General features: G+C 41.4%; 1 protein-coding gene across 2 annotated transcripts in view; it reads left to right on the plus strand.

The window, feature by feature from the left end:
* TNR (tenascin R) overlaps positions 1-13,926 on the plus strand; it is a 761,475-nt gene that overhangs the window by 185,887 nt on the left and 561,662 nt on the right. The gene's annotated exons all lie outside the window — the stretch shown is intronic.

Raw genomic sequence — 13,926 nt, forward strand, 5'->3', positions numbered from 1 at the left:
CCTCAATGTCTGGGACTGCTTTTCAATAAACCAGGTTTTTTATGTCTTGCCTAGTGTTGCAGCACACATGCGCTGCTCGCTCTGCGAGACATATTGTGGATGAGGAGATTTCAGAAGGGAACTTAAAGCACCGCCCATCATTTTCATTGGGTCACGTCAGCGTTTATGTTAAACGCTGGATTTCCATTGAAACGGATGCTTTTTCGTTACAGCCCATTCTCTTTTTCGTCCAGCCCATCCGGACTGGATTGTCTGCTTTTTGGCTGTTGCAAAGCACTTTCTTATCTATAGGGGCCTGTAGTGGCGGATCATGTTTCCGACAGTTTGTTATTATTCTCTTTCATATTGGCCCATTGTCTTATATTTACAACGGCTGTTCGTTTTACGTTGTATGCATTTCTTTGCCTGGAATATTGTTTACTAGGGAAACACTAACAAAAAGACTGGGTGTGGTTTGTTGCCGTGATTCCCTGTTCAGCCACGGGCATGCGGTTCATTAGCTTTAAAGGTTTCCGGTTTCTCTTTCTACTGCTTGGCAGAAGGCATCTAACAGAGTAAATGAGTAGCAGCAATATGGAGCACTTAATAAAAAACACTACCAAAATGTCAGCCTGTCATGCATGCATGTTCATGCCTCGAAAACGTACAGCTGAATCGATTAAAACGCCCTGGTGCTGCCTAGAAATGTGTTTACACATACACACTTGCACGCATTTCAAACATACACACCCACAGAGACACATACAGACACACACTCAAACACACACATACAGACACACAACACATGCACACATACAGACACAAAACACACATATATAGATACACAGTGCACAGATACAGACACATCACACATTCAGACACACAGAGACATACAGACACACATGTGTGCACATGAATCAGGACTCGAAAGCCGTGCTTCCCTAGCAGTGCCCATGTGTACATTGGCTGGCGCTGCCTATGGAGTGCAGTGCGCCGGCCCCGCCTCCACCACCTGTGAGGCAGGTGCAGATTGAAGGATGCGGTCATATAGGGCTGGTGACATGCACAGGCAGCTCAGTCCAAAAGAAAATGGGGTTTGTTGTAAGTCTAGGGGTGTAATGTTATCATATATCACACCTCCTCGTAAAACCAACACTGGAGCCCACCAAACAACAAATCACAGGTCAAAAATATGAGTTCTTTGTTTTATATGAACGCTCTTTCCAGCAAGTTTTCGGCGGGGGCTTCCGCGCTCTACCAAAATGCTGAGGCCACTTCCTGCGCCTTTGCGCCCAACTCCCAGAAATCTGGCTACGGGCCAGGCGCTAGGGCGTTCCCCTCAGGTGGCCTGTACAATGTGAGCAGCACCCTCTACCAGCACCCCTTCTCCTCCTCTGGATATGGCCCGGGCTCTTATGCCTACAACCTGCACTGCCCCGGCTTTGAGCATAGCGTCCCGGTGCTGTGCATCGAGCAGACCAAGGAGGGCTGCAAGCCCCTGGAGGATGGCGGCCGGCACCTCCAGGCGGAGAGCAACCTGCGGATCTCTCCCTGGATGAGGTCTTCAAGTGAGGGGGCATCCGTGAGTGTGCACGCGTACTGTGTGTCTGTGCAAGCTCCGCCGATGCACACATGTGCATGTCAGAATGTCTCACTTTGCATGTGTGTTTATTATCTCAACCATCTCCCAAGTGAGCTTCATTTTTATTTATTTATTTATTTATTTTTGTGTTTTCTATAGCGCGAACATGACCCTGAAACAGGGTATCAGAGCGCTTTACAGATCCTTATAAAAATCCAAATCATACATATTCCGAGTCATTACTGGTTTGAAACAATTAGAATTGCAAACAGCATAGTCCAATATATAGTATTCACACAGATAGCTTATTTTAGCAATAAACCACATAATACGACACTAAAAAGATTATACAGTTCCTGTAGTTGGCGCCATAAAACACATCATGATTAAACAGGTCTCATGATTGCAAGGAGGGCTTGAGTTCGCCTTCGAGCAGCATGGGAGCATGACACTTACAAAGTTCGGCAGTAGGGTATTAGGGTAGAAATTTCTTAATGCAAAATAGTTTTGCTTCCTTTTTGAATGTTGAGATGTATGGAATTCTTCTTATGTCCGTGGGGAGGGCGTTCCAAATTCTCGGTGCTGCCCCTGAGAATGCTGTGTACTGCACAACAAGGGCAACAGAGACCAGATGCGTAGCTTTGCCAGTGAGAATCGAGGGTGTAAATCATACATTTCCTCGCTAAAAAATGGTATGCTGAAAGGTGGAGGGATGACCAATGTTTGGGATACACTGCTCTCATTTGTAGTAGGTAGAACCCTATCTAAGTTTGTGATAAAAACAAAAATAATAACAAATTAAAACATTTAGGCAAACAAGGACAAACAAAAGCATGGGAGAACCGGCTCAGGGCCCCCAAACCCAAATCTCAAACCTAAGATGAATTTATTTGGGGGAGGTGGAGGTGGGGGGGGGGTGTTTCACCCCAAACAACCCCTCCCCCCGAAGCTACACCCCTTGCAGGGACACTGTTACATTCAGGGGCACCCAAAACTTTCAACAGGGAAATCCGAATTATCCATTTCAAGTTGATACCTCTAAAAAGGCAGGAATGGAAAATAAGGGACAACTGCAACTACCTATTCGGTGTTCACCAGCAACTAAGTGCCTCATAGTGAATGTGCACAAACATCAACTTACTGAAAGACGATTCCCAGGTAAAATCAATACATGTTTATGAAGATCTTTAAGCACTCTGTAGTGGTCTGGGCGGCAGAGGAATAATTGCATTTCTCCTGAGGAGATTTGCCCTGCTAGAGTCAAGAATTTTGCATCTTTATTAGAGTAGGGCTGGTACTGTGCACCACTACAGGTGCTCGGTCCAGTCTGATATGGGTAAAAGCTATTGGCATTGTAAATGGCAATGCCTTTTTTTATGTTTTAAAAACCTAAACATAAATTAAAGGCATTGTCATTTACAATGCCAATAGCTCAAACCCTCGTAAATACGAGACCTATTGCATTGCAAATGTATGTGTGGAGTGAGTGTTTTATTTACACCCCTCATTCTTTTTTCTGTGCTTTTTTTTATTTTAATGAGTGCGGCGCCGTCTTCATGGACACTGCGCTATGCAATGAAATAGTTTTTGCTTTTGGCATTGTAAAAATAATGGCTTTTAAGTTTTTTTAAAGGCATAGCCATTTACAATGCCAATAGCTCAAACATTAGCAGATGAGAGACCTATTGCATAGTAAATGCTTCCTCTTAAATGCAGCCCGTTTTCCTTAAAGAAAAATAGGATGGATTTTTTTTTTTAATGAAATGTTTTTTGTTTCATTTTTGAGGGCAGACAGTGGTCCCTGGTACCACTACATGCCATTACAAAATATTTTCCCATGCATTCCCAAAAGGGAAGGAGTCCCCTGGGATCCCTTCCCGTTTTTGAATGCTTTACCACCTACTTGAAGTAGGTGGTAAATTGCGCCTGTTTTGCGACCGCAATTGGGGTTGCAAAACAGTCATACATAGGGCTCAGACTCGCTATTAGGAAGTGATTCCCTTGAAACACCCCTTCCTAATAGCTAGTCGCAAATCCAAATTAGCGAGTCACAAATCATTTGCGACTCGTTAATTAGGGTTTGTAAATGGTCCTTAGGTATTTTTGCATGCGCAAACGGGTCGCAAATTCGTTTGCACATGCAAAAATATGTTGTACTTCTGGCCCTTAGTCTCAAAGTGACCAACATTGGTCTGTCTGTATGCTGTAGAAGTCTACAGGGCGAAAGATCTGAACTCTCTGCATGTCATTTTGCAATTATCCTCCATTTGGAATTAGGTTTGTCAAGCTTTTTAGAATGTATGCTCCACTGTTCAGCACTTCCTCATCTTCTTGAATCTCGATTAACTTTAGGTTTTACCTTCTTCATCTGTTCTCCAGGTTATGAAATCTTAAGGTATACCTATATAATTGCTCCGTTTTTGTCATTGTTCACTGACACATTCCAGTAGAAGCTTTTCTCCCTCAAACTCCATGTGTCATCCAACTGTTTTATTTTTCTCTTCCTCATTGCATAAATTAGTTCTTTATCAAAGTGTTCACTCTTGGCTCCTGAGCTCAGTTGTGCCATGTCTTTCTTGTTTCTTGACTTGTGTTATAAGAATTTATCCTTACGTTCTACAATTAATGTGATCAATTCTCTTAGTGTGCATTTTAAAGTGGACCGTCCTCAATTGCCTCAATAACTACTAAGACCCTCTTATCAGATGTGGATTGTTCTTGTATTGCCCCATTTACTGATTCTACTCAGTATTTTAGACATAATAGCATTAGTTCAGCATCACTAATAAAAAAAGGCAGTAGCCTACCAAATACCAAGCCAATTATCGACAAAACAAATGCCAAATAATTAAATACAATTAGTACAGTTAGCACAATTTCACATAAAACAACTAAAATACAATGAGAGAATATGTGCAGCTGAACTAAGCATCAGCGCATCCCTTGTCATGCCTATGCATATAAGCCTTGCAGTATTTTTATTTTTTTATTGTTGAACTAAGCAAATGAATCATACTAAAAGAATGTTCTGTACCATTTTACATAGCATATTTCAAAATATAAAATAATGTTTCCTCTAATCCAGAATAGCACAAACACAATTGGCAATCTGTGGGTCATCTCAGCATTGTCCAAGCACTGCAATCGGTTTAAATTGTCCAGAATTGACAGACATGGACTCATAATTCAACTTACCACATTTCTTTTCTTTGGGATTCAACCCTCAAACACTTTTTTATTTTAAGCAACACTGTTTCAATCAGTAATATGCAAATGCCTCATATGTCCAATTTTTGTGTTTAGCCAACCTGCTCTACCTACAGAAACCCTTTAGCTGCACCCAATTTAATATTTGTTGGATGGAGAAATCTCTGCTCGCCTGCCGGAGAAATAAATGTCCACCTGTCCAAGACTACTTCTCCCACCAAATTTAGAAGATCACCGCCAAGCCGGCAGTCATTTCTAATGCATTGGCAGAAAACATTGTCATGGTGGTTTCTGTCAATGCTTTTAAAGTATGGCTTACAGCTCCATTAACATGATGGAGACATCTGTCAAGGTCACTTTTTATTCTCAAAAAGAAAATCCCCAAACTGGATTTCCTTTTTGAAAAAAAAAATGCCCCACTCTTTGACTTGGCAGTTACCTCACATGACGAGGGGTGCATTAGACAGTTTTCACTGCCTCTGACCTGCAGGGTTTTCCTGGCGGTGGCAGGCAATGAAAACTGTCCTCTGTGTCCACCTATTCAAATTAGGTGAGCGGACATAGATGTCAGCCTCTGACAGCCCTTACTCTATAAGGCCACCAGAGGAGTTATAACAATGGCAGGGACAGATTAGTCACTGCCATGGTTACATCTGTTGTGTGCCTGCATATAAATATGGTATTCAACCATAATCTTAGTAATATGGATACTCTGTCACCATTGCAACGGAGTATCTTTACAACCAAGATTTAAATCTACCCATTAGTCATCTGCTGAGGTGTATCAATGAATATTTTTTCAAATGAGCAAAATAAAGTCTTATTACATCAAGTCGTTTTTTTTTAACATAACATATAACAAATATGCTAACTAGTCTAAGCTTAGCTTTCCATGCCTGACAGTTTATCACACCTCTGGCATATTTAGCCAGATACCAGATATCAACATCTTCACCCAGAACTTGCTGTCAACAGATGTGCATTCCTATTAATTATTATTCCTTTACATAGCTCTGCCCCACATATATCAACAGATACAAGTTCTGCTTTATTATGAACTCATTCAATAGAGTGAATACCATTAATGAGTCTCTGCTCATTTAAGATCTTCCATTATTGATTCCAATTTACAGAGTGAATTATTCCTTAAAAAGAAAGAAAGAACAAGAAAATCTCTGACTAAGTGCATTTCTTGGAAAAATAGCTAAGAACAATAACATGTCTTATGGCTACCCAACCATACAGAAATCCAGATTACTCACCGACTATTAGCTTCTCCACTGAAACAGGGCTCTAAGAATTATTCAGTTGGTGTTTTGCAAACTACTACCTGTCGGAGGCAAGCAGACAGAGTTTGCTTCCCTCAATGGATCACTTCCTAAGTGGTGTGTGGTAATTCTACCCTTCCATGATCTGGGTATAGTGCAACGCAGAGCAGGCAGAATTGGGCTAGTAGATACTGATTTTCATGATATTATTATTACATCATAAGTAGGTGATTCTTATCTTTGGTCTTAGATCTAAAAATAAAATAAGATTTAATATATAAGAAGATATGACTCTAAGTTAACTTATCTATAATGCATTACACCCTAAAAAAAAATGTTAAGGGAAATGTTCTCTAACTTTCACAATGGCTCAGGTTATTGATTTTCTACAGCATCCATTACTGCAATATACATATTTTGCTGAGATTCTTTCTTTGTCTTATCAGCCTTTTGTGTAGCACTTTCTTCCTCTTAAAGACTTCAAATAAAAATCTCCCACTCTAAGACGGAGGACCTGACTAAAATGTGGTAGATGGGATGTTCCATTACAAACTTGACAGATATCTTATCCACCTTTTTTTCCAAGTTCCATAGGATATAATGCATTTGAAATACTGTAAAAGGAATATCCATTGTGTTTGTGATAGAGTATTCCATCAGCCAAACTCCAAATAAGGCCCAAAGTTTAATCTCCTAATGATCATCTGTATCTCAACCAATGCTTGGAGAATATTTGACTGATCTACAATTATTTGAAAACGTACAGAAAAAAATGCACCTTATCCAAATTTCATATTTATCTCTTTACAGCTTTGGATGGCTATTAAGAAATATATTCCAATATTTGTTATCCTGATCCAATTTATATTTTAGTGTTCTCCTGCAGGTACAATGGCATTGTAGCAATGAGGGTTATCGGCAGATTGTCACTGAGCAGTCATATGATGACGTGCTTTGAGAATTGCTGGTGTTTCCGAAGATTCCGATGATTGTGTGTTGTCATTTATGAGATTTATGAGATGTAAAGGTGAACACTGAGTTCAGTTGCAGCAAAACATTAAGATCATTTGATCCTTTCAGTCTTTCCTATTGCTCAGTTTTCTGGGATCTGCCAAGGTGGCCCAAGTGTATGTTCAACCCCCAAGAAAATGACGCAATCTGTTGAAAAAAAAGATGTATACTGGAAGTGATATTATCCTCTGCTAAAAAAAGACTCTTATATAGAAGGTAGATACACATTCAGGAGTGCTACAGAGGTAGCCAAAACTGCATTTGATTAAATTCTAAACTTGTTACTGTGTACAATTTGTATGTAATTTCATGTAAAAGTCTGGCTGAAAGAAGGGTATGAATTGGTTTAATTAAGAACAAATTCATAGGAAAAAGCTGTGCCATTTACTCACATTTTAAGACACAAACTCCCACTGACCTCGTTCTACCATCGTCACCAACAGTTCCTAAACACACTCTTGAAACTGCGATCTCTACTACTGACACCAAAGCTACTCCCACTTTCCAGAGTAGAAGCCAGGAATCCCCAGAATTGGTATCCCACCTTCTTACTACCATCAACTCTGGCTCCCCGAATGATCCTTGCCCTCCATCTATACTCAAACTTTCACCTGAGATTATTGGCCAAAACTAATGCTATGTTCAAATCAGGTTAATGTTAATGTTAATGTTATGGGTGTCTTATATAGCGCTCGGATACTCCTAGGAGTGTCCCGGCGCTTTCTGACCCATAGCTGAAACAGAAAGGGGAAAATGGATAGGAAGCAGACCCTATTGACTATAGAGCCAAGTTTTCAAACCTTTTCTAAAGGACAGTAGGTTCGAAGTACAACGGAGTGCCAGGGGGAGGGTGTTCCACAACTTGGGGGCGAGATGTTGGAAAGAGCGTCTGCCTACCCTAGCTTCCCTAATAGTAGGGACCGTTGCCAGACCAAGAGATTCTGATCTGAGGGATCTTGTCGGCTTGTAGAAGGTAAGGCGTTTCTGGATGTACTTGGCACCTACAGCATGAAGTGCCTTGTGCGCCAATGTAAGTGCCTTAAAACAATCCGCTTTCTGACAGGAAGCCAGTGAAGGGAGAGTAACAGATCCGAGGCTCTAGCATGGCGGGGAAGGCCAAAAATGGCCCTTGCTGCCGAGTTTTGGACCACCTGTAGTTTTTGCAATAGGTAGTCCGGAAGACCCAAATATAATATATTTGAGTAATCGAGCCTGGAACAAATTAAGGCCTGAACCGTTGTCTTCCTATGGACCAGAGGGAGCAAAGGGAGAAACTTGCGTAGCATTTTAAGAAGACCAAAACAGGTACCAGTTAAGCCTATGATCTGGGACTTCAATGATAGACTATTATCAATTTTGACCCCAAGGTTCTTAGCAACCGAGGAGGAAGATGAGGGAGGGAACATATTCACAGGCCACCAATCCTGCCATGGCGGGTCAGCCTGACACCCGTGTATTCCCTTCCATCTGGAAAAAAACTGTTATCAAACTCCTAATTAAAAAGAGCACTCTTGACCCCACTAATTTCACCAGCTACAGGCCAGTAGCCTGCCTCCCATTTCCAGCTAAAATTGTGGAAAAAATCATGAACGTGCATATCTCAGACTATATTGATCATAACAACTGTTTAGATTACTCTCAATTCGGATTTAGGAAAGGACATGGCACAGCAACCGTCCTAATTAAAGCTTCAGACGACATCAGGATGATTTTAGATGGTGGGGAGGCTGCAGTACTGATACTGTTTGACTTCTCTACGGCTTTTGGCACGGTCGATCATGTTACTTTGATTGACTGTGTCATGGCAACAGGAATATCACAAAGTGCTATATCCCTTCTTTCCTCCTTCCTTGCTGATCGTGAACAGTCCGTATTGTTTGGCAACTTTTCATCATCACCATTTGTCTTACCTTGTGGTGTTCCCCAGGGATCCTCGCTAAGTCCGACACTTTTTAACATCTATGTGTCTGACTTGGCGAGGATCATTAAAGCACATCATCTGGCTTTAACATCATACGCAGTTGATACTCAACTCGTTCTGGCGGTTAATAACAAACGACAGAAAATGGCCCACAATTTCCAGCTCGGAATGCTTGCAATAAATTAGTGGATGACCGAGAATCGCTTTAAACTACACTCGGAAAACAAAGAGGTGATGGTTTATGGCAATCTCTCTCCGGCCTGGTCTCCCACATGGTGGCCAGCAGATCTTGGACCTCCTCCTACCCCGGTTGCCAAGGTTAGAAACCTGGGGGTCATCATGCAAACGCAGCGGTTTCCTCCTCATTCTTCACTGTAAGAATGATTAGGAAACTTCTCCTCTACCTCCCTATTAACATGATTAAAACTCTAGTCAGCACTCTGGTGATGGCACGCATCGACTATTGTAACAGACTCCTTTTTAATGCCCAAGAAAGAGTACAGAACAGACTGCAGCTGGTGTAGAATGTGGCAGCCAGACTGATTAGAGGGACATCTAAGTTCAAACCAATTTCCAAAGTTATCAGACAGCTCCTTTGGTTACTGTTCAGACTCAGAACAAAATTCAAAGCCTTGTGTATTGCTTTTAAAATAATTCACGCCTCTGGACCTGCTTTTCTGAAACAATCTCTATGTCCCTACAGGCCGGCACTATCTCTACGGTCCTCCACAGCAAGCCTCTTAGCGGTCCCAAAAACAAAGATAGTATCTTGGGGTGATAGATCTTTCATAATCACAACCGCCAAACTCTGGAATACCCTGCCATACCAAATTGATCAGCACATCCATACTAACCTTTCGTAAGCAGCTAAAGACCTGGCTCTTCAATCAATAACTCCAACCACACAGTCAGTCTATCCACAAGCGTCGAGACAACTATGGGTAAGTGCGCGCTCAATAAATCCCATAAAAAAATAAATAAATAAATAGCAAGCTTCCCTTTAGGCTTTCTATATTTCCCAAGAGTGATTAAGCTCCACTCCTGTCTTTTGCAACAGGTGAGAGAATTAATGCTTATATGAGTATTACATGGAAGAAACACAGGACCAAACTCCAGTCTGCCCAAACATCTGGGTACAGTCAAACAAAGAGCAAATGGTTCCTTGGGACTCACTCCAGTCGTCCCACGAGATACATGTACATTCAGTTTGGTTGTCTGGAGCACCATTTGTGCCATACTGATATGTTTGAGTCATGGATACCAATACTGGACATATGTGTCATGTCTTAATTATTGCACTATTGTACTTATGAGCACTGAATTTTGCACTTTTTCATATATTGATTGCTACCATTGATTAGCAACAAATAAATGTTTTTTATTTTTGCACATTATCTATGATATTGACATGTTTGGTGACTGGAGTGAGTCCCATGGAACCATTTGCTCGTTGTATATATGGATATTAGCCATGGTATCTGTATAATCGAAGTTTATTTCAGAACTATACAAGAGTTCCACCTTAAATCAACATCAAATTCATCTTACTTTATACCATTTAACTCCGAAAGCATTGTGTAATTTTTGGACACGGATAAATTTCCATATTCATCATGTTAATGAATGGTATTAAAAACTGGTTTATCCTATAGTGCTCTGAAAAAGATCTCCTGTGCCCCCTCTTTTTGATAGAATAATAACCTCTATGAGAAAGCAACAGAATTACCACCCCAACCAGCTTGTTATAAAACTTGATGGGTTACAGACAAAAAAGAACAGTTTGAGTGTCTTTGGTTTATATTCTGTAAATTGGGGACAGAGCTCCAAATTTTGTAAAATACTCAATTGTTTCAAAAGTTAATCATACTATCCATAATTACAATTTTAGACTGGGAAATAGTGAGGTTTCAACAAGGCGACTCTTACAGGCCTGACTGAACTCTTTTACAGCATTTCACCTAGTCATTACAGCACTGTTTAAATTCTATACGCCTTTTCTGACCAGGTGTTCACTATTTCCAGCACCCTTTATTGAACTCTTCTGCAGATAGGAATATTGGATTTGAAAGATAATTTTAATGTTATACATGACATTCTTCTCATTTTTCCTATTATCGAAGCAACCGACCCTTTATAAGGCTTCAACATTCTTTCACTATGTATTGTAAACAACAATTGAAGTTATTAAAGTAAATTCTGCACCCAGTGGAACAATATTTTTCTAACCAATGTTTAGGATACAATATTGCTGCTAATGCTATTCTGAAATACAACTCTCCAAAGTCATGTCTATCACCCAGCCATTTAGCTAAATGTTTTGCTGCATAACTAAGTAATCCTGTTTGACTAGGAATGTTAGTTAATTTTTAATATGCAACAACTATATTTGAAAGTTGTATATGTATGGACACGGTTGTTTCTTGAAAATGAATATTTTGTAGGTGTTATAAATTGCTTGAGTTTTATTTATTTTAAAAACGATTCTGAGACCATTGTGCGTTAATGCATGGAGAGCAGAGAATAAATATTGAAAAAAGAGAAGCAAAAGGAAAAAATTAAGTGTCAAAAGACCAACTTGTATGGACAGTTCAGCCCTGGATTTCAGCACAAACTATGCATTCCAAAATTCAAATCACTAACAAATATCATCCACCAAATCAAAAAATATCCACTATAGTGCATTACAGAGGAGGGGTCCTAGACTGTAAGCAACTGAGAAGATGGCAAGTCTGAAGAACATCTTGTGCACAGGGGATGCTGACATAAATGGGAAACCCTATGTTTACCCTTTGAAAATTACATTATGCTTTAAATCACTAAAACCTTTCACTTTCTCTTATTTTTTTGAAACAGGAAGTTTCAAATCTGTCAAATACACTGCAGTTTGCCTGCATATTTCCTGCACCCTGCTGCATTGGAAATGTTTCAACTCTTAGTTCTTACTTGAGCAACATGACATTCAGTTGTAGCTCATTTTTGTTTTCTAAGTGGCATGTTAACATTCTAGTTGGTCATTAGAGCTCTACATTGATGCTTCAGTAAAAACCTGTTGAATTAAATGATAGGTTGCTGCTACTGGAAGTACATGCTTCACTTAGCATAATAACACTCTTGTTTGTGAGACTAATGAGGAGAGAATTAGTCAGTTTAATTAGAATGTGTTCTCCTATCAGCTTTCTAGACCATTAACCCTCATTTCATAAAAAATAAAATCATGGAAGGAAAAATGTCTTCTTTCAGACATGTTGGCTCACATTCCAGGAAAGGATCAACATTTTTCATACGGTGGAATTGCCCTGCCTATCCTAAAATGAGAATGGGTCTGCCAATAGATTATTTATATTATGGTTAAAATTTGTTATCAGCCTTTTCATATTCTCCCTTGCTGCAACCTTCAATACATCTTTCACTCCAAAGCATTCCACTTGAAGGTGCTTGTTACTCTCAGGGAAAAAAAATGGCCGAGACAATTTGCCAAAATGCATGCTACAGTTACTCTTCATATAAATATCCACCTATATATTACCAGGAAGAAACCTACCATCTAACAAATCGTTTTGTAAATTGCACCCCCAAATTCGGTGTTCTGATTTACAACACCATTATTACTCAAGTGAGAGGGCACATTGAAGGGAGGCTAACAGGGAGACTGGCGGATTAAACAGAGCTGCGGGGGCCACGATACAGAGGAGAATCACGCTTCCCTACCTTGCTGCTGCATCTTTCCTTTACTTCTCGCGTTTCCCGCTCCGCGGGAAACGCTCGCTGTTGGGGGCTTCGTGGACACAAAGGAAGGCAGAACTACACTGTCCACAACCTACCTGGGCAGGGAGACACCTTCCAGACACGCCCTCCACAGGTGCTCAAAAACGCCATCACCAGCGCGCACCGCGGGAGGCTAACGGGGAGACTGGCGGATTAAACAGAGCTGCGGGGGTCACGATACAGAGGAGAATCACGCTACCCTACCTTGCTGCTGCATCTTTCCGTTACTTCTCGCGTTTCCCGCTCCGCGGGAAACGCTCGCTGTTGGGGGCTTCGTGGACACAAAGGAAGGCAGAACTACACTGCCCACAACCTACCTGGGCAGGGAGACACCTTCCAGACACGCCCTCCACAGGTGCTCAAAAACGCCATCACCAGCACGCACCGCGGGAGGCTAACAGGGAGACTGGCAGATTAAACAGAGCTGCGGGGGCCACGATACAGAGGAGAATCACGCTACCCTACCTTGCTGCTGCATCTTTCCTTTACTTCTCGCGTTTCCCGCTCTGCGGGAAACGCTCACTGTTGGGGGCTTCGTGGACACAAAGGAAGGCAGAACTACACTGCCCACAACCTACCTGGGCAGGGAGACACCTTCCAGACACGCCCTCCACAGGTGCTCAAAAACGCCATCACCAGCGCGCACCACGGGACGAGCCGGGCGAAGCCCGGGCAAAGGGCGGGCCCTCTTAGGCCCTCTAAGGCCGGATAAGGACGGGACGGGCCACCCCTCTTGGCTGCCACATTGTAGGTCATCAAGAAGGTAAAGACCTTTTCTCACCCATCTGTCTCTATATTTATGGTCTTGCTCACATATCGCTGCCCTATATCCCTTTATCATCATGACTTCCAAAGTGGATTATTTAGCCAGCGTAGCAGGCACTGAGCAAAGGTTCTCTTGGCTAGACGAGTTAAACCTCTTATGTCAAACCACCTATGCTACATCAAAAACTCCCCTTCCGCCCAAAAGCGACATCATACAATCAGATAAGGCCACACTCTCAGATTACCCCACATTATTCAACAAAACTTGCAGTCTGAACACTCCAGGTATTGAACCCCCTCAGGTTTCATCTGTGAAAATGATACATAATGGTCCCAATCAAAATCAAGGTGGAAACGATCTTAAAATTCAAACACTGTGCCCAAGCTCACTCACTGTTAATTCTCCAATGATTCCACCGATTGTTGAG

The sequence above is a fragment of the Lissotriton vulgaris genome, chromosome 1_1 (genome assembly GCF_964263255.1).
Source record: "Lissotriton vulgaris chromosome 1_1, aLisVul1.2, whole genome shotgun sequence".
NCBI lineage: Eukaryota > Metazoa > Chordata > Amphibia > Caudata > Salamandridae > Lissotriton > Lissotriton vulgaris.